A 23,252-nucleotide genomic window follows, 5' to 3' on the forward strand; every position below is an offset into this window, starting at 1 on the left:
GACCTCTTTAGTATTATTGCATAATCCATGACTCTTTGTCTTTGACAGTCTTATTTTCTCTGACTTCTTTCTTCTAGAAATATGTAGCTAATATATATATTTTTAAATAAGAAAGACTAAAGAATCAATAGTCTAAGAATCCAACTACAGAAGTTGAAAAATAAACAGCACCATATAATCAAAGAAAACTGAAGGAGGAAAGTGATGAAGGTGAGAAGATAAATTAGTGAAATTAAGTGAGTAAATTAATGAAATTATTAATGACTTAAATTAATGAAATAGATAATTAACATATACGAGAATCAAATTAGACAAAGATTAGTTCAAAGAAAAGACTTTGAATAAGCCACTACTTAAAGTGATCAAAAGAGAGAGAAAAATAATTTTAATTAAGAGTGTAAAAGGAAACATCAGCATCGATAGTTCAGGTGTCAAAAGGCATTAAGAGAATTTTATGAACAAGTTTAGCCTAATATATTTGAAAATCTAGATGAACTTGACAAATTCCTTTAAATACAGAATTTACTAAAACTAAGAAGAGATGAGAAATTTTCAGTCATTTACAAACTCTTCAGAAAATGAAACCATTATTAAGGTCTTCAAATGCAATAACCTCCAGTCTTTCTCAGTGAATTCCACTGAACATTTAAGGGGGAAATCCTCCCATAGAGTCAAAAAAGAGAGAAAGCTTTTTAACTCATTACAGAAGGCATCATTTGGTATCAAGCAAGACTTGTTACAAAAACCTAACAAGGACTTTTCAAGAAAGGACCATTACATGTCAATTTTACTTAAGAATATAAATGCAAATATCCTAGAAAAAATATTAAAATGCCCAATCAAGCTGTGTATAAAAAGCATAATATGTCATGGGAAAGTTGAGCTTATATTAAGAATTCAAGGATTTTTTTTTGACATTCTTTGATCAAACACATTCTCTGATTCACCACATTAGTAGAATAAAGGAGAAACTTATTTGATTATTTCAACAGATGCAGAAAAAGCATTTGAAAAAAATCAATATCTATTCATGATAAAACTTCTTACTAAAGTAAGAGCAGAGAGAAGCTTGCTTAATTTAAATTGTGTGTGTGTGAAAACCTACTGCCAATCTCAAAGCTGGTGGTGATACATTGATAGCTTTCTCTGTAATACTGTGAATGAATAAAGGAGCCATCACTTCCATTCAAGACTGGACTGGCTGATGAAATAAGGCAGGAAAAAGAAATTTATAAAACAGTTATAGGATTAGACAAAAATAATATTGTCAATATTTTGGAAAATATGCCTTTGTATATAAACTCTAAAGATGATTTTTTTTTTTCAACACTGTGTGGCTTGTGGGATCTTAGTTCCCCAACCAGGGACTGAATCCAGGCCATTGCAGTGAAAGCACTGAGTCCTAACCACTGGACCACCAAGGAATTCCCTAAAGATGATTATTTTAATTCATAAGATAATATAGCAGTTTCTGGATATCAGGCAAAACTTCAATTATATTTTCATAGTCCAGCATCAGATAATTAGAAAATTCAATTTATTAGAGAAATCCTTGCAGTGCTGAAATATACAACTCCTTCTGATATCCAAAAAGATACATTCAAAAATGATCTGAGATCCATACCATATAATCCAGGAATTCCACTCCTGGGTCTATAAACAAAGAAGATGAAAAAATTAATTTGAAAAGATATATGCACCCCAGTTTTTATAGCAGCATTATTTATAACAGCCAAGATGTGGAAGCAACCTAAGTGTCCATCAACAGATGAATGGATAAAGAAGATGTGGTATGTATACACAATGGAATATGAACTACTCAGCCATAAAAAAATAGTGAAATTTTGCCATATAACAAAAAAAGAAACAGAATGACAGATATAAAGGACAAACTGTGTTTAGCAGTGAGGAGAGGGAAGGGGGAGGGGCATGATAGAGGTAGGAGGTACAAACGATTATGTATAAAATAAATAAGTTACAAGGATATATTGTACAGACAGGGAATATAGCCAATATTTTATAATAACTATGAAAGGAGTATAACCTAAAAACATTGCTCTGAGTAATAACAAAGACTAATTAAAACTCAAACTATAAGCAAAATTCAATTTAAGATGTATTTATAAAACCCTTTAGAGTAAAAACTAAATGGATCAAGGTGGTCCCTGCAAATGTGTTCATTGCAGAAAAAGGCTCAGAACAAAGAGACTAAGAGTTTGGCTCCCTCAAAGTTATCTTAATAACTTCAGAGAGAGCTCTGTCTTGAAAATAATTGTGGACATTATTATTGACACATTAGCAACATTTAGTTAATTACAGTAAAATGGAAAAGGGCCAATAAAGTGTTTGAGAGAATCCTACTGCCAAAGTGCAATCAGCCTGAATTAAGAAAGTGAGGCTCTTCAAGATACATAATGACCTTAGATTTCCTAAATTTCTACTGGCAAGAAGCATTGCTCTGAAGATGTGGATGAGGAGTACAAAGAAAGGAACACCCAGAAAGTGAAATCAAAAGCACAGGGCTTCCCTGGTGGCGCAGTGGTTGAGAGTCCGCCTGCTGATGCAGGGGACACGGGTTTGTGCCCCGGTCTGGGAAGATCCCACATGCCGTGGAGCGGCTGGGCCCGTGAGCCATGGCTGCTGAGCCTGTGCGTCCGGAGCCTGTGCTCCGCGACGGGAGAGGCCACAACAGTAAGAGGCCTGTGTACCGAAAAATAAAAAAAAACACAAAGATTGGAGAGCTACTCCTAGGGAACAAGACAACAGTATTCTAACTAAGGAACATTGCTTATCTTCCAGATAAGCTCTCTTGTAAAATTTGCTAGCATGAATACACAATTGCTATGGATCAATGATGGCTATGTGCCTCCCTTTCTTATTTCTAAATGGGAGTGTTTGCTGTACTACAAAGCTACAGTAATCAAAACAGTATGCTACTGGCAAAAAAACAGAAATATAGATCAATGGAACAGGATAGAAAGCCCAGAAATAAACCCATGCAACTATGGCCAATTAATCTATGACAAAGGAGGCAAGGATATATAATGGAGAAAAGACAGCCTCTTCAATAAGTGGTGCTGGCAAAACTGGACAGCTACATGTAAAAGAATGAAATTAGAATACTCCCTAACACTGTACACAAAAATAAACTCAAAATGAATTAAAGACCTAAATGTAAGGCTGGACACTCTAAAACTCTTAGAGGAAAACATTGGCAGAACACTCTTTGACATAAATTGCAGCAATATCTTTTTTGATCCACCTCCTAGAGTAATGAAAATAAAAACAAAACCAAATGGGACCTAGTTAAATTTAAAAGCTTCTGCAGAGCAAAGGAAACCATAAACAAAACTAAAAAACAACCTACAGAATGGGAGAAAACATTTGCAAATGAAGCAAGTGACAAAGGGTTAATCTCCAAAATATACAAACAGCCCATGCAGCTCTATGTCAAAAAAGCAAACAACCCAATCCAAAAATCGGCAGAAGATCTAAATAGACATTTCTTCAAAGAAGACATAGTGTTGGCCAAAAAGCACATGAAAAGATGCTGAACATCACTAATTATCAGAGAAATGCAAATCAATACTACAATGAGCTATCACCTCACAGTGGTCAGAATGGCCATCATCAAAAAGTCCACCAGCAATAAATGCTGGAGAGGGTGTGGAGAAAAGGGAACTCTCTTGCACTGTTGGTGGGAATGTAAATTGGCCCAACCACTATGGAAGTTCCTTAAAAAACTAAAAATAGAACTACCATATGATCCTGCAATCCCACTCCTGGGCATATACCCTGAGAAAACCGTAATCCAAAAAGATACCTGAACTCCAGTGTTCATTACAGCACTATTTACAGTAGCCATGACGTTGTAAGCAACCAAAATGTCCATTGACAGAAGAATGGATAAAGAAGATGTCATATACACACACACACACACACACACACACACACACACACACACACACACACACACACACACAATGGAATATTACTCAGCCATAAAAAAGAATGAAATAATGCCATTTGCAGCAACGTGGATGGACCTAGAGATTATCATACTAAGTGAAGTAAGTCATACAGAGAAAGACAAATGTCATATGATATCACTCATATGTGGAATCTAATTGAAAAATGATACAAATGAACTTATTTACAAAACAGAAACAGTCTTACAGATATCAAGAACAAACTTATGTTTGCCAAAGTGGAAACGTGGGGGTGAGGGATAAATCAGGAGCTTAGGATGAACATACACACACTACTATATATAAGGTAGATAACCAAAAAGATATACTGTATAGCACAGGGAACTCAGTATTCTATGATAACCTAAAAGAAAAAAGAATCTTAAAAAAAATGAATATATGTATATGTATAACTTTGCTGTACAGCTCAAGCTAACACAACATTGTAAATCAACTATATGCCAATAAAATTAAAATTTAAAAATAATTTCTAGAAAGATATATTTTACATGGAGGCTGCATGATGCAAATCTAAGTGTATTAGTTTCCTTACCTGTTATCAAAGTCTGTGAAGAGGTGCAATTATACTCTTGTTCTAGACAGTAAAATAATAAAATAAAATAAATAAATGGGAGGGTTTGTTGTGATTATTATAACTATACTTCAGAGAGTGTCACCTTATGTACAGTTTCACATGCTGTATTCTCATTTTATTTCTTTGGAATTTATGGGAGTGTATTAGCCTAGGTAGGTTAAGTCAGGAAAGCAGATGCCACTCTATGTATTCCAAGAGATATTTGTTTTAATAAAAGGAATTGGAGATTTACACATCCATTGAAATGGACTGGGAAGTAAAGTTTAGAAAAAATGCCACTAGAGGTTAGAAAAATGACAATGCAGTGAATGATCTCAGCTGCCTCAAATGGGTTATTTGCAGAAGCTCACTTAGATGTTATCAACTTGAATGATATCAGAAAATCCTGCCTATTCCAGGTGCTTATAGCACTGAGATGGATGGTTTTACAGGATATCATTTTGGAAGTCTCTGCAAACCTTCTATCTACTTCTTGCCTATATCCCTGCTTGCAGCTGCCATCAGAAATTGAAGGCTTTTCTTTTTCTTATGCTTTTCAAATCTCAAGTGAGAGTCTCTCCTTGTCAGATCTTGACCTAAGAACACACTGGAAGGGGATTCTCGTATGATTCAGAGGATGTGAAGGGTATTAGGATGTAGAGTTAACATCAAGACAATCTGGTAACTGGGAAAAATAAAAAATATGATGTATAAGGAAGATGCACATGATTACTTTAGGATGTTTCACTAGTTCAAATTCTTAGCATTTGACACTTATAAATGTAAGCCTGAAACAAGTCATTTCTTTAATATAATTAGAGATCATCAATGCAGTCTCTTTGATATCAAGATTTTTTCATGATTTCAATTTTATTTTGCTTTTATGTATTTTACCATTTCATATAATAAAACTATCTTTTAAAATAATCTTTACAAAATACATTTTTTATAACTTCAAATCTTTTCTCAAAATGGTGTTAAGTATATAAATAAGCAATCACTTATTCTTTTTTTTTCTTTTTATTTTATATTGGAGTACAGTTGGTTAACAATGTTGTGTTAAAAAAAATGTTGTGTTAGTTTTAGGTGTACAACAAAGTGATTCAGTTATACATATACATGTACCTATTCTTTTTCAAATTCTTTTCCGAAGTAGTTTGTTATAGAATATGGAACAGAGTTCCCTGGGCTATACAGTAGGTCCTTGTTGGTTATCCATTTTAAATATAGCAGTGTGTACGTGTCAATCCCAAACTCCCTAACTGTCCCTCCCCACCCACCCTTCCCCCCCAGTAGCCATAAGTTCATTCTCTAAGTCTGTGAGTCTGTTTTGTAAATAAGTTCATTTGTATCGTTTTTTTAGATTCCTCATATAAGCAATATCATATGATATTTCTCTTTGTTTGACTCACTTCACTCAGTATGACAATCTCTAGGTCCATCCATATTGCTGCAAATGGCATTATTTCATTCTTTTTAATGGCTGAGTAATAGTCCATTGTATATACGTACCACATCTTCTTTATCCATTCTTCTGTCGATGGACATTTAGGTTACTTCCAGGTCTTGGCTCTTGAAAACAGCACTGCAATGAACATTGGGGTGCATGTATCCTTTTGGACCATGTTCTTCTCCAGGTATATGCCCAGGATTGGGATTGCAGGATCATATGGTAGCTCTATTTTTAGTTTCTTAAGGAACCTCCATACTCTTCTCCATAGTGGCTGTACCAATTTATTGATACATTCTTACCAACAGCGTAGGAGGGTTCCCTTCTCTCCACTTCCTCACCAGCATTTATTGTTTGTAGACTTTTTGATGGTAGCAATTCTGACTGGTGTGAGGTGATATCTCATTGTAGTTTTGATTTGCATTTCTCTAATAATTAGCATTGTTGAACATCTCTTCATGTACCTCTTGGCCATCTGCATATCTTCCTTGGAGAAATGTCTATTTAGGTCTTCTACCCATTTTTTGATTGGGTTGTTTGTTTTGATGAAAACTGGACAGCTACATGTAAAAAAAATAAAATTAGAACATTCTTTAACACCATACACCAAAATAAACGCAAAATGGATTAAAGACCTAAATGTGAGAAAGGACACTATAAAACTCTTAGAGGAAAACATGGGCAGAACACTCTCTGACATAAATCTCAGCAATATCTTTTTCGATCCATCTCCCAGAGTAATGGAAATAAAAACAAAAATAAACAAATAGGACCCAATTAAACTCAAAAGCTTTCACACAGCAAAGGAAACCATAAACAAAATGAAAAGACAACCCACAGAATGGGAAAAAATATTTCCAAATGATGTGACCAGTAAGGGATTAGTTTCCAAAAGATATCAAGATATTTTCTTACTGTATTTTGATATATAACCATTCTGCAATTTGTTATCAAAGACAGACAGGGAAGTCCAAATGCTAAAACTCCACACACACACACACACACAAAATGTTGAGTGTAAACATGAGAGACGAGCCATAGTAATTTTAGGTCAAGAATTTTAAGGGTGAAATGTCAATATTGGCCAAAGCTCTAGTTGATTCATTTATTCACACTGCTATTTTAAACTAGCTCATAGATTTTAACATATTAATTTGGAAAATCACTCTTTAATGTGATTTCAACAGTTATATATTCTTGGAATCTCATATTTGCTTTCAAAACACTAAAAACAAACAAAATTTAAAACAAGAACCCTTTAGCTTTTGCTTTAGGAAACTGAAGAATGTTTATGCTCTGAGCCAAAGATTTGTTTTTAAAGAGTAATGTTACCCTCTTGTGGTGTTTTAAGATATTGCCTCTAAAGATATTAAAGGGTATTTTTATATCTATGAATAATATGAAGATACTACGTTTTTCAGTACTTGCCTCTCAGTCAGGATGAAATGTATTTAGCCAATGCATGAGCACTTTTGTTTCAATCTTTATATAAATAACTGCTTCAAAGCAGATTTAAAAATTATTTTTTATTTTAGAAAATTCTCATTACATGGAAGGCTTTTAGTAATAAGCTGAATATCACTTAAAACTTATTTGTTTGTTTTTGATTATTGTCCTGCTTCTCCCATATAAATGTAAGTTGCATAAAATAGAGACATTGTCTTGTCTCCTAAGATTAATCTCCTGAGTCTAGAGCAGTGCATAGTTGGCCAACAAATACCTGATGAATCAATGAATGCAAATGTGAGTGAATGGATGCTTGCAATCTTTTGTAAATATTTCAAGATAAATCTGTTCCAGAATTTTCCTGGTTTTCTAACAAACTAAGCAAGGCAGAACTTATTTTTGTTTTTGTTGTTTCAAACAACCAAATTGGTATGCTCTGAGAGATTTGTGTTTTTGTTTTGTTTTTTATCAAGGAGTTTGTAAAGTGACCTAGTTCAGTAATATATTGATAACTTGATTTTAATTAATTATATTTAGAAAATATGTAGGTTTGTTACTGATTTATTTGGCTCACCGTGTGATACAATGTAGTGGAAAAAGTGTAGCCTATGGAGTCGGTAAGACCAATTTCCACTTCTAGCTTTGCTGCTACTGTGATTTGGGGGAACTAACAAACTTTCTGAGCCTTGGTTTTTCTCTCTTGATATTGGAGATAATAATAACCTCCTTCATAGCACATAGGCTAGAAATGTAAGCTTTTATTAATTTGAATATAATTTTTATTAGTTTTTTATTAATTTTATTAAGTTGAATTATTCAAAACCCCCAAGTGAATCAGTCACCAAACATTTAAGGATGATATATTTTGTCGAGTGTCATGCTTGGCCTAAATGGGGGAAGTACAAACATGTAAGACCTATTCTTCATTTTCAAATGCTTATAATTAATACTTGAAAAAATATTTAGGAACAACAAATTAATATTATTTATTCTGGATTGAAACTCCAGTTAAGTCCAAGTCTTGACATTTATTAAAATAAGTTTTAACTAATATAATATTAGGAACCTTCTAATATAATTAGTATTTTGGTATCATATTTTAGAAACATACAATGTCATTATTTTTAATAAATGTGTTATATTTTCAATCATACAAAGTACTTTCCTTTAATCCTTCAAAAATTAGGTCACAATCATGCTGAGTAAGCAGAACTCATGACATAATAACATCCCTATTTTTTTGCCTGCCATCATCCCTTTAACAGTATTCAGTTGGGGTAAATACTCCTTGGCCCGTATGAAAGTTTTGCGGGGGTTGGGGTGGGGGGTCCCTTGGTTTGGTTTTTTTTTTTTTTTACCACTTGCTTATAGGTAAGTCTTTCAAGACATTTTAATTTGCAAATGCTATCTTAACATAGTAGTATGAAAATAAAAACATCAAACTTGATTTGGGATTTGCCCTTCTTGCCTCAGTGCTATTCCAGATTTTCCACAGCTCACTTAAAGTTTGGCTTCTTCCATATTCAAAAGAAGAGGAAGGGAGGGGAGGGGAGGTGATTGGATAATCTCTATTTGTGGATACTTTCCTGCTTCCCAGTCCTGGCAGCTGGTTTAAGCTAATTCTCTGCAGGGCTCTTTGGGGGATTTTTGCTGTCTTTCTCCCTTGAAGTTCCCTGTTGTGTATGACTGTGTGACTCCCAGGATATCAGGAATTATACCTCCACCTTCTTTCTGCTCCCTGGTTATGTGAGACTCTTATCCCTGGGAAATATTTGTGCAACTCATGCCTGAAAACTGAGTGTAGATCTATTTCATGGCAATAATATTCCTTAAATCTGCCCCCAAAATAGTCCATCAGCTTTTTCCTTGGTCTCTAGATTTTCCAGGCAGGAGTCATGCCCTAGTTCAAAGGCAGCTTTGGCTTTCTCAGACATTAGTCAGGCCCCATTCACCTATGCCTACAAACCTCAGGGAATAGACTTCTAACTGAGGCCTCCATAGAGTCCTCCTTCTATGGCTTGAAATAGAGAGGGGATGTCATGCCTCCCCTTTGACAAGGGGGAAGGCTCACAGTGAGGCAAAAGCCCTCATCAAGAAAATTTCTTTGTGATGTTTCCATTTGACTATTTTATATTCTCAAAGTAGGTGCGAGGGTTCAAGAATCCTAGACCCAGTTATCTTTTGGAAGATTATATTTTGGTGTGGAAGCTTATGATGGAATTTCGTATCTAATATCACTTCTGCTTCAGTGTCAAATTATATTTTAACACTCAGTTATACATCTTTTGATCTGAAGTATCAAACTCTGCTGTGGGAAACTTTAATACCCTAGTAAGCAAACAGCTGCTTCAATGTTACATCTTTTCCAAGATCTGGATAAAACTAAACCTAGGGGACAGAATTAATTTCTAGCATCATCTTTTAGTCCTGTTTCTCAATATCAGTGTATATGCAGTTGAAGTTTGATTTTAAGGTAAATGATTTTACAGACTGTGTTATAGATAACTTACATGCAAAAAGTCATTTCTGCCCATTTGAAAGAAAAGGTCTGTTATAGAGGATTACCAAAGGCCAAGTAGAGAAAACATACTTGATGTTTACAAGAGACTATCAACTGCATAAGTGGACATTTAATGATGTGTGAATCCAGTAGGCGAAATGAGAAATTCTGTGTAAAATGTAATGATATAAACTAAATTACAGAATAAAACTAAAAGAGCTTAATCAGGAACATTTATAAGTACAGTGAGTCGTTAAACTGCCAACTGTCTGAAAAAGCCAAGGCGGCAAGGACATCTTTTGCCCTTTTATAGAATACTCTAGGGACAAATCTTATTGAGGAGATTTTAGAAGAAAAAAAAATCAATAGACTTTTAAAATTCTGAAGTGCTTATTTGGCTGAATTAATATTTTTTTTAAGAATTTAAGGGAAAAGATAAGGCAACCTAATTAAATGATCACAAGTTTTCACAATAATAAATATTAACACATACTGAAACTATCTTTATTGGTCATCATAGGGCCATCTCTCTTCTGTGATTTTCCCATATTGATTCAAATATAATTTAAGGCAACTAGATAATAAGACCAAATTTGCACTAGATTTCTTCCATTTGCATTTTTCTGATAATTAGACCCAAAATGAGTTTAAATGGAGTTGGGTAATAGGAAATTTTGGACTGGAGTAAGTCATATTAGGCAAAGTCTACTTATTTTAACAAAATCAAATCAATTATTTTATATTCCCTGTTAGAGTAAAAAGCCCTAAGTTTTATATGTATATTATAGAAATATAAATATATATATATACCATTACTATGAAAACTGAAATGCAAAATCAAAGCACAACAATCAGCATACTCAGTGATGGTACAAGTGAATTTTGATTAATCAGAGGACAGCTCTCCATGAGCTCCTACAAATGAAAGCATTTTTATAGTTGAACATATTTACAAATGGGTCATCCAGACCATCATACATATTGAAGAAAAGGTTTGATATTTCCTAACGTAGGAAAATCCTGAGACCTGTTTAAGAAGGAAAAAATTTGATTTGTTCTCTCAGAACTATTCTTAAAGCCAAATCACCCTTTCAAAGAACAAAATTATTGTTTGTCAATGAAAGCAAAGACAATAAAGTTATGACTGTTTAATGGTAAATTTTAAAACTGCAGTGCTGGATAATTATAACACAAACATGTCCAATTACTTGTTACTTGTTAGACAGTATAGCTAGGCAGTTTACATCCCGAAGAGAAAGCAGAGGATGTTTCTTGTCTTGGTGACCTGATTAAGATAAGAAGGAAGGTTAGAGGATCTGAAAAAGATCATGGTCCATGTCTGCGAGCTACAAACATGACAAGACTTTTCCAGTGGGAAAATGAGATGGCTAGAAACGCCTTGTGACATGTAGATGAGGTCACTTGGCTATAGTCCTCGGTTTACTTTGCTTTCCATAAATTAAAACATCTGTACCTGATAAATTTAAAATATGTAACAATACTTCCTGTGATCATGTACACTCTGTAATATTTGCCCTAGAAACCCACCCCTCATTCAGAGCTATCTCACCTTTTGGAACCACTGATTTTTTCTCTTCTGTTTCAAAAAGAAATTATAAGAGGTAACTACCTCTGGAAAAGGTAGTTGTAGCTTCCCAAATTCCATGCTCTTAATCACCACTGCTGTGTCATACTAAGTTCAGTTACTCACTATTTTAACTAAGCCATAGTTTCCCCAGCTCTGATTTTCACCTTCACCCCAAATAATACACATATATTTTCCCCAGAGTGAACTTCAGTTATCAGTCAACTATTACTGTGAAATAGCTGCATGACAGTTAGAAAATCTCAGTGGCACACAACAATAGGATTTACACTTCATCTCTGCAGCTCAGTTGAGGTAGTTCTCTGATTTTTGGCTCAGATGGGTAGCTGTGTTTCCAGCTGTATGTCTGCCTGGACATAGCTCCCTGTTGACAATTGGGCTCACCTCTGCTATTCATGTGTCCCAGTGTGGAGGGATACAAGTTTCTTCTCATCAAAGTATCATAAATGCAAGAGGGCAAGGTCCCTGTGCAAGGCCATTTCAAGGATTTTCTTTGGCCAAAGCAAATCATAAGTCTAAGTCCACCATCAATGGGGAGTGAATATTTGGTGAATAATCCCAATAATCACAGCTTTCTTATTGTAATTACTACTGACATATAAAAAAATTACCCCCAAATAAGTGATTAAAAGACAAATTCCTTTTGCTCATGATTTTGTAGGTCAGGAATTTGGGAATGGTTTGTCTGCCCTGTTTTTGTTTGGAGTATCTCAGTGGTCATAGTCAGATAGTAGCTGAGGCTGAAATCATTTGAAGTTTTTACTGGACTGGATGTCCAAGGTAACTCACTTCCATGGCTGCCCATTGGTGCTGGTTGTTGGCTAAAAATTCAAGTGGGCAGTTGCCTGCAGAGCTTATATGTGACCTCTTCAGCATGAAGGTCTTAGGGTAGTGGGACATTTATATGACAGAGTCCAAGCAGAGTCAGAGGGACTGGGGAGAGAGTGGCAAAGTAAGGGACAGAAAAAGCCTTACTCGATTGCCTTGTGATTGCAAGATATTAAAATTCTCCAGTCTTAGTAGGTGGTTAAAGCTGCCACGTGTGTGTGTGTTTGTGTGTGTGCGTGTGCGTGCGCACGCACATAGACATTTTCAGATTGTTAGAGATACTTTTTTTTTTTTTTTTTTTGCCGTACGCGGGCCTCTCACTATTGTGGCCTCTCCCATTGCGGAGCACAGGCTCCGGACGCGCAGGCTCAGCGGCTCACGGGCCCAGCCGCTCCACGGCATGTGGGATCTTCCCGGACCGGGGCACGATCCCGCGTCCCCTGCATCGGCAGGCGGACTCTCAACCACTGCGCCAACCAGGGGAGCCCAGAGACACTTTACTGTTAGAATATTCTTAAAGTTTTCTTTTAAAGGGTGATATATGTCCTCTGGAAGACACTTACAGGACTCTACTTTCATCGCTTGACGTCTACCAATAGTACCGTTTCAGTTGAGGATATTTCCCTCGGTGGAAAGCCCTTCAGAAATGACCTCTTGGCAACCTGCCACAAGGTCCAGTTAAGGTCTGCAGAAAACAAAAACCTCTGACATGCTGCTGGTGGACAGCCCAGCTGGCTTCCATTATAGCTACCTCTAGTCACTTTGTGACGGTCCAACACAGCCTTTCCTCTTAAGACCACTTCCTTCTGTTTGGCCCTATGCCACTACGATGCAGCAAACCAGAAAGTGGCCTCAGGGACAAAGTCAGGTCAATGTGGAGGCTACCTTGTATATTTCCCTTGTTTTAACGATCACAGTCCCTCAGTTCCTGAGTGTGTTGGTTGCTTTCCAGTGCCATCAAATAGTTTGTTCCCCCCCAGCTCTTCCGATTGTTAGTAAATGAGGGTTAGTTAGATTCAAGCTACTCCATCATACACAGAAGCAGAAGTCAAATCTTTATATCCTGTTCTCTGTGCCTTGGTATTGTCTAGGTGGCAACTCAGGGTCCCAAGTTTTTAGCAACTACATTCAAGACTTAATCTGGAACAAGCACTTGCTTATCTCTGCAATTTCTTCCTTGTTCCTTTCAAAATTACTGCTTTCATTAAGTTAGCAACATGTTTAAATAATTATTCTTAGTATATTTTATTTGATAGCGTAGTTTTCTCAGTGGAGAAAGTTGTTTGGGTAATTCTAATCTGCCATATTAGATTAGACTGGAAACAGAAGTGCTAAATCTATATCCATGCCAGAATTGTGGATCTAAAAAGTAAACATAAGCATATTACTCCCATGTTTAACACTGATCAGTACCTCTCCAAATCCTTCCAAATTCTAAATTCCTCAAATGGCATACATCACCACACTTAAATGAGTGGGTCTTACAAGCCTTGCTAGCATCATTTTGAACAACTCCTTTTTTTCCTTCCTTTTCGACAGCACAAAATCACCTGTGCTCAGACATACCGTGCTGCCTCATAGCCCAGTACCTTCACTTTTGCTGCCTCATTTTTTTTAGGAAAACTTTGCAATTTTACTCTCTCCTTCTGATAAATAAAGCCACTCATGTAAAGTACCAACTCGAGGAAGCTTTTTCTAGCAATTCTCCAAGACACACACACACAACACACACACTTGCATATATCTCTTATCAGTGTATTCACTACAGTTACAGATCCTGGACCACGGACTTTCCGGTCTTTTTTGAGTGTATATGTTCTTTCTCAAACAACATTTTATACATCTTATAATTTTAGGATGGTCCTTTTACTTCTGTTTTGCTACATATTACAGTTGCATCACACATAAACCCAAATATTTAGAATAATCACCACTGGAGAAATAGTGCCTGACATTAATTCAATCAGTATATGTTACCTTTTTTAACTTTCTTGTTCATATTGACACAATAAACCACTTAAAAAAATAAATAAACCACTTAAACCATTGTATATTAAATTCTTGAAGTTCTTTTTTTTTAATTGAATGAAAATTGAAAAAATAGCATAGCACAATCACCATTGATCTTCATAAGGTCAATGTTAGACTGCTCCAGAGGGCAACTGTACGTTCAGCTACTTGACTTAAAATATTTTGCAAAATATTCACCAAGCATGAATATAACTTAAAAAGAAATGTAACCTATACAAGACAGTATAGATGATGACACTTATTAATTCCTTTTTTGTCCCAAAGGAGACGTCAAAGAGGTGGTCATCCATATCAAATAACAGTTTGCTTTATGATCATACTGACCATACGCTTGCTTTGGTTAGCCCATATTTTCTGTTTTCATAAATTATAACTAGATATATACTGGGAAATTTATGCCATTCTTAGCAGATTTTAAACTATGTTAGTAAGCTTTGTATTTGACACAAAAAGGGTTATTTTCAGGGTGTGGTTTAATCTTGCTATCTATTCATGTAAAATTTTTTCTAAATTGTTATTCTCGTGTATGTTCTGTATACTTTTTGCTTCTCATGTATCTCTCTTAAGCAATTCTTAAAATAGAGCAAATGTTTTAAAATGTGGGTTGATTGAATTCTTTCAACCCTGGCTACATTTTGCACATATTTTTAATGTTTCTAAACTTTGCCCCAATATCTTTAAATTCATAGTGCACAAATGTAACACATATATTCTATGTCTTTCATGCTGATTACAACCTATTGAACTTTCTCGTCTGATACTTCTAGAACTTGATTAGTCTTATGGCAGTTTGCTTTTCTTACTAATTTCTAATTGTGCTTGTCTCTCATCAATATTCTTGATCCATCTTTGTCATTATAGTTCGGTTTTAGTCCTCTAGACTCTTTGATTGCTTCCAATACTCGTAAGTATCTAATTTCTTCTATTGCTATACATAGTTCTGGCATTTTTACACATCTTAGAACTTTACAAACTTATTTTAAGTGATTTTATGCTGAACATACAAAGAGATGTAGATCCTATAAGGAGCTGTTACTTTTTGTAAATTATAGGCAAACATGTCATATGTGTGCATTAATAGGATAGGATAATCACATAAAATACATGCCTATTTAAACTTAGGTGAAAGATATTAGTGTTTATATACCAAGGTTTTAAAATTTCTGTAGATTGTTGTTATAAAAGGGTATGAAAGAGGAGTCAAAATGGCAGTGTGGGAAGACGTGGAGTTAGCATCTCCCTACAACTAGGGCACCTGCCGGCCACTGGTGGGGGACTCTGACCTCCAAGGAGATGGGAGAAACCCCAAAGTGAACCAATAGGATGTAGGGGAATTGAGGGGGAAGGAGAAGTGGAGGCCAGACAGGATCGGTTCCCCTGAGACCAGGGAGATCTGGAGAAAGCAGGAGGAACTCTCTGGGAAGAGCGGGAGAGAGCGGAGGGTGATCACTTGGCCCACTCGGGTCGGGGAACCTGCTGAGTTCCCAGGCTGGTCCTCTGCCCTCCAAGGCCCCTTGCAGGCCACGTGGGTTCTTGGGGGCATAGGAGGGAGGCCAGGGAGATCAGGAGAGGCAGGTGGGAGGGGCCCTCCCAGACAGGAGGAGCAGGAGAGGAGAGGAGTTCGTTTGCCCCACCCACTGGAGCCCAGCAAGGCTCCTGGGCTCCCAGGTGAGGTCCCCTGCCCTCTGAGACTAGGGGTGGGGGACATGCCTGGACCCCTTCTGTTCCTTGAGCCTAAGCCCCACCCCCCACAGCCCCCAGGGCCTTTTCCAGCCCTGTGGGTCCTGAGCACTGGCCCCACCCAAACTTCGCCACTGCTTAGGCCCTGCCCTCCACAGCCAAGGCCTCCCCCCACCCCTTCTTTTTTCTTTTACCTCCTCTTTTTTTACTACTGTGGTACTGATGTACTTTCTGGTTGTTGATTCATCTATATTTTTACTTTTATATTCTTCCTAACATATCTGTTAGTTTCCTAGTCTCATATTATTTTTTACTTTGTTATTGTTGTTTTGTTTTTATGCTGCCTCAGGCGGCTTGCGAGATCTTGGTTCATGAGCCTGGGGTCCGGCCGAAGCTCCTGCAGTGGGAGCTTTGAGACCGAACCACTGGACTAACAGAGAAACTCAGACTCATGGGAATATTCATCAGAGTGAGGTCTCACAGAATTCCTCATCTCAGCACCAAGACCCAACTCTACCCGATAGCCTACAAACCCCAGTGTTGGAAGCCTCAGGGCAAACAACCAGTAAGACAGGAACACAATCCCACTCATTAAAAAAAAAAAAAGATAGCAAAAATATGTCACAGATGGGCTTCCCTGGTGGCGCAGTGGTTGAGAGTCCGCCTGCCGATGCAGGGGACACGGGTTCGTGCCCCAGTCCAGGAGGATCCCACATGCCGCGGAGCGGCTGGGCCCGTGAGCCATGGCCGCTGAGCCTGCGCGTCCGGAGCCTGTGCTCCGCAGCGGGAGAGGCCACAACAGTGAGAGGCCTGCGTATAGCAAAAAAAAAAAAAAAAAAAAAAAAAAAAAATATGTCACAGATGAAGGAGCAAGGTAAAAACCAACAAGACCAAATAAATGAAGAGGAAATAGGTAATCTACCTGAAAAAGAATTCACAATAGTGATAGTAAAGCTGATCCAGAATCTCAGAAATAGAATAGTGGCACAGATTGAGAAAATACAAGAAAAGTTTAACGAAGATCTAGAAGAACTAGAGAACAAACAAACAGAGATGAACAACACAATAACTGAAACGAAAAATACACCAGAAGGAATCAATAACAGAACAACTGAGGCAGAAGAATGAATAGGTGAGCTGGAAAACAAAATGGTGGAAATAACTGCTGAGGAGCAGAATAAAGAGAAAAGAATGAAAACAATTGAAGACAATCTCAGAGATCTCTGGGACAACACTAAACACACCAACATTCAAATTATAGGGGTCCCAGAAGAAGAAGAGAAAAAGAAATGGTCTGAGAAAATATTAAAAGAGACTATAGTTGGAAACTTCCCTAACTTGGGAAAGGAAATAGTCACACAAGTCCAGAAAGCACAGAGAGTCCCATACAGGATAAACCCTAGGAGAAACACACCAAGACACATATTAATCAAACTAACAAAAATTATATTCAAAGAAAAAATATTAAAAGCAGCAAGGGAAAAACAAAAACAGTAACATACAAAGGAATACCCATAAGGTTATCAGCTGATTTTTCAGCAGAAACTCTGCAGGCCAGAAGGGAGTGGCAGTATATACTTAAAGTGATGAAAGAGAAAAACCTACAACCAAGATTACTCTACCCAGCAAGGATCTCATTCAGATTCGATGGAGAAGTCAAAAGCTTTTCAGACAAGCAAAAGCTAAGAGAATTCAGCACTACCAAACCAGCTTTACTTTATGCTTTACTTTTGCTACTTTCCAAATGCTAAAGGAACTTCTCTAGGTAGCAAACACAAGAGAAGGAAAAGACCTACAATAACAAAGCCAAAACAATTAAGAAAATGGTAATTGGCACATACATATCGATAACTACCTTAAATGTAAATGGATAAAATGCTCCAACCAAAAGACACAGACTGGCTGAATGGATACAAAAACAAGACTCATTTATATGCTGTCTACAAGAGACCCACTTCAGACCTAGGGACACATACAGACTGAAAGTGAGGGGATGGAAAAAGATATTCCATGCAAATGGAAATCAAAAGAAAGCTGGAGTAGCAATTCTCATAACAGACAAAATAGACTTTATTATTTTTTTTCTTTGAGATTTTAAAAAATTTAATTGGTTATCAGTGCATAAAACTTGGGAGAGTTTACATACAAATTTAGATTTCTGGCTTATCCTGAAAAGTTGAAAACTCTGGTAACATTGAGCTTGCATTTCTTCTTGCAGCCTGGCAGAGATGAGCAGCAGTTGCCTCTTTTGAAAGGAGCATGTACTCTTCAGTTTACCATTGTTTCAGTCCCCCAACTCTTGTTGTTGTCGAGAGGAAATTTTCACAATGTAAAATTAATCATTTAAAGTGAATAATTTGGGACTTCCCTGGTGGTCCAGTGGTCGAGACTTTGCCTTCCACTGCAGGGGGCTCGGGTTCGATCCCTGGTTGGGGAGCCAAGCTCCCATGTGCCTCGGGGCCAAAAAACCCCAAACATAAAACAGAAGCAATAGTGTAACAAATCCAATAAAGACTTTAAAAATGGTCCACATCAATCAATAAATAAATAAAGTGAATAATTCAGTGGCATTTAGTACATTCACAATGTTTTGCAACCATCACCTCTATCTAGTTTTAAACTATTTCCATCACCTCCAAATAAAATCCCATTAAGCTGTTGCTCTCCATTCTCCCCCAACTCTAGCCCCTGGCAACCACTCATCTGCTTTCTGTCTCTATGGATTGATTTACCTATTCCAGACATTTTATAGCAATGGAATCATACAGTATGTGACCTTTTATCTCTGGCATCTTTCACATGGAATTTTTTTTTTAAACATCTTCATTGGAGTATAATTGCTTTACAATGGTGTGTTAGTTTCTGGTTTATAACAAAGTGAAGCAGTTATACATATACATATGTCCCCATGTCTCTTCCCCCTTGCATCTCCCTCCCTCCCACCCTCCCTATCCCACCCCTCTAAGTGGTCACAAAACACCTAGCTGATCTCCCTGTGCCCTGTGCTATGCGGCTGCTTCCCACTAGCTATCTATTTTACGTTTGGTAGTGTATATATGTCCATGCCACTGTCTTACTTTGTCCCAGCTTACCCTTCCCCCTCCCTGTATCCTCAAGTCCATTCTCTAGTAGGTCTGCTTCCTTATTCCCATCTTGCCCCTAGGTTCTTCTGACCATGTTTTTTCTTTTTTCTTTCTGTTTTTTTTTTGGATTCCATATATATGTGTTAGCATATTGTATTTGTTTTTCTCTTTCTGACTTACTTCACTCAGTATGTCAGTCTCTAGGTCCATCCACCTCACTACAAATAACTCAGTTTCGTCCCTTTTTATGGCTGAGTAATATTCCATTGTATATATGTGCCACATCTTTTTTATCCATTCATCTGTTGATGGACACTTAGGTGGCTTCCATATCCTGGCTATTGTAAATAGAGCTGCAATGAACATTTTGGTACATGACTCTTTGAATTATGGTTTTCTTAGGGTATATGCCCAGTAGTGGGATTTCTGGGTAGTATGGTAGTTCTACTTTTAGTTTTTTAAGGAACCTCCATAGTGTTCTCCATAGTGGCTGTATCAATTTACATTCCAACCAACAATGCAAGAGGGTTCCCTTTTCTCCATGCCCTCTCCAGCATTTATTGTTTGTAGATGTTTTGATGATGGCCATTCTGACCGGTGTGAGATGATATTTCATTGTAGTTTTGATTTGCATTTCTCTAATGATTAATGATGTTGAGCGTTCTTTCATGTGTTTGTTGGCAATCTGTATATCTTCGTTGGACAAATGTCTGTTTAGGTCTTCTGCCCATTTTTGGATTGGGTTGTTTGTTTTTTTTGATATTGAGCTGCATGAGTTGCTTGTATTCTTTGGAGATTAATCCTTTGTCAGTTGCTTCATTTGTAAATATTTTCTCCCATTCGGAGGGTTGTCTTTTTGTCTTGTTTATGGTTTCCTTTGTTGAAAATAGACTTTAAAATAAAGAATATTCCAAGAGACAAAGAAGGATACTACATAATGATCAAGGGATCAATCCAAGAAGAAGATATAACAATTATAAATGGTTATGCACCCAACATAGGAGCACCTCAATACATAAGGCAAATGCTAACAACCATGAAAGGAGAAATCAACAGTAACACAATCATAGTAGGGGACTTTAACACCCCACTTACACGAATGGACAGAACATCCAAAAAAGAAAATAAATAAGGAAACACAAGCTTTAAATGACACAATAGACCAGATAGATCTAATTGATGTTTATAGAACACTCCACCCAAAAGTGGTAGAATACACTTTCTTCTCTAGGGCACATGGAACATTCTCCAGGATCATTCTCATCTTGGGTCACAAATCAAGCCTCAGTAAATTTAAGAAAATTGAATCATATCAAGCATCTTTTCTGACCACAATGCTATGAGATTGGAAATCCATTACAGGAAGAAAACTGTAAAAACCACAAATATATGGAGGCTAAACAGTGTGCTACTAAATAACCAAGAGATCACTGAAGAAATCGAAGAAGAAATAATAAAATACATGGAAACAAATGACAATGAAAACATGATGACCCAAAACCTATGGGACACAGCAAAAGCTGTTCTAAGAGGGAAGTACATAGCAACACAGTCTCACCTCAAGAAAGAAGAAAAATCTCAAATAAACAATCTAACCCTACACTTAAAACAACTAGAGAAAGAAGAACAAAGAAAACCCAAAGCCAGTAGAAGGAAAGAAATCATAAATATCAGAGCAGAAATAAATGAAATAGAAACAAAAAAACAATAGTAAAGATCAATAAAACTAAAAGCTGGCTCTGAGAAGACAAACAAAATTGATAAATCCTTATCCAGACTCATCAAGAAAAAGGAGAGGATTAATTAGATTAAATTAAATTAGAAACCAAAAAGGAGAAATCACAACTGACACTGCAAAAATACAAAGTATTATAAGAGACTATTGCAAACAACTATATGCCAATAAAATGGACAACCACGAAGAAATGGACAAATTCTTGGAAAGGTATAACTTTCCAAGACTGAACCAGGAAGAAATAGAAAAAATAAACAGACCAATCACAAGTACTGAAATTGAAACTGTGATTAAAAATCTTCCAACAAACAGAAGTCCAGGACCAGATGGCTTCACAGGTGAATTCTATCAAACATTTAGAGAAGATCTGACACCAATCCTTCTCAAACTATTCTAAGAAATTACAGAGGGACAAATTCATTCTACAATGCCACCATAACCCTGATACCAAAACCAGAAAACGCTATCACCAAAAAAGAAAATTGTACACCAATATCACTGATGAACATAGATGCAAAAGTCCTGAACAAAATACTAGCAAACAGAATCTAACAGCACGTTAAAAGGATCATACGGCATGACCAAGTGGGATTTATCCCAGGGATGCAAGGATTCTTCAATATATGCAAATCAATCACTGTGATACACCACATTAACAAATTAAGGAATAAAAACCATATGATAATCTCAATAAATGCAGAAAAAGCTTTTGAAAAAATTCAACAATGATTTATGATAAAAACTCTCCAGAAAATGGGCATAGAGGGAACCTACCTCAACATAATAAAGGCCATATGTGACAAACCCACAACAAGCATCATAATCAATGGTGAAAAACTGAAAGCATTTCCACTAAGGTCAGGAAAGACAAGGATGTCCACTCTCACCACTCTTATTCAACATAGTTTTGGCAGTCCTAGCCACAGCAATCAGAGAAGAAAAAGAAATAAAAGGAATAAAAGTTGGAAAAGAAGAAGTAAAACTGTCAATGTTAGCCAATGACATGATACATACGTAGAAAATCCTAAAGATGCCACCAGAAAACTACTAGAACTAATGAATGATTTGGTAAGGTTACAGGATACAAAATTGCACAGAAATCTCTGGCATTCCTATACACCAACAACAAAAAATCAGAAAGAGAAATTAAGGAAACACTCACATTTACCATTGCAAAAAAAAAAGAATAAAATACCTAGGAATAAACTTGCCTAAGGAGGCGAAAGACTTCTACTCAGAAAACTATAAAACACTGATGAAAGAAATAAAAGATGACAGAAACAGATGGAGAAATATACCATGTTTTTGGATTGGAAGAATCAACATTGTGAAAATGACTGTACTACCCAAAGCAATCTACAGATTCAATGCAATCCCTATCAAACTACCAATGGCATTCTTCACAGAATTAGAACAAAAAATTTTACAATTCATGTGGAAAGACAAAAGACCCTGAATTGCCAAAGCAATCTTGAGAAAGAAAAACGTAGTTGGAGAAATCAGGCTCCCTGACTTCAAACTATACCACAAAGCTACAGTAATCAAGGCAGTGTGGTACTGGCAGAAAAACAGAAATATAGGTAAGTGGTACAAGGTAGAATGCCCTGAGATAAACCTACACACATATAGGCACCTAATTTATGAAAAAGGAGGTAAGAACATACAATGGAGAAAAGACAGCCTCTTCAATAAGTGGTGTTGGGAAGACTGGACAGCTACATGTAAAAGAATGAAATTAGAACACTACCTAACACCATACAAAAATAAACTCCAAATGGATTAAAGACTTAAATGTAAGACCAGACACTATAAAACTCTTAGAGGAAAACATAGCCAAAAACACTGTTTGACATAAACCACGGTAAGATCTTTTTTGACTCACCTCCTAGAGTAATGGAAATAAGAACAAAAATAAACAAATAGGAGTTAATTAAACTTAAAAGCTTTTGCACACCAAAGGAAATCATAATCAAGACAAAAAGACAGCCCTGAGAATGGGAGAAAATATTTGCAAATGAAACAACAGACAAAGGATTAATCTCCAAAATATACAAACAGCTCCTGGAGCTCAATATCAAAAAAACAATCCAGTAAAAAATGGGTGGAAATGGGAGGGAGACGCAAGAGGAAGGAGATGTGGGCATATATGTATATGTATAGCTGATTCACTTTGTTATAAAGCAGAAACTAACACACCATTGTAAAGCAATTGTACCCCAATAAAGATGTTAAAAAAAAAAATGGGCAGAAGACCTAAATAGACATTTCACCAAGGAAGACATACAGATGGCCAAGAGGCACATGAAAAGATGCTTAGCATCACTAATTATTAGAGAAATGCAAATCAAAAC

Source organism: Tursiops truncatus, chromosome 11 (assembly GCF_011762595.2).
Source record: "Tursiops truncatus isolate mTurTru1 chromosome 11, mTurTru1.mat.Y, whole genome shotgun sequence".
Lineage (NCBI taxonomy): Eukaryota > Metazoa > Chordata > Mammalia > Artiodactyla > Delphinidae > Tursiops > Tursiops truncatus.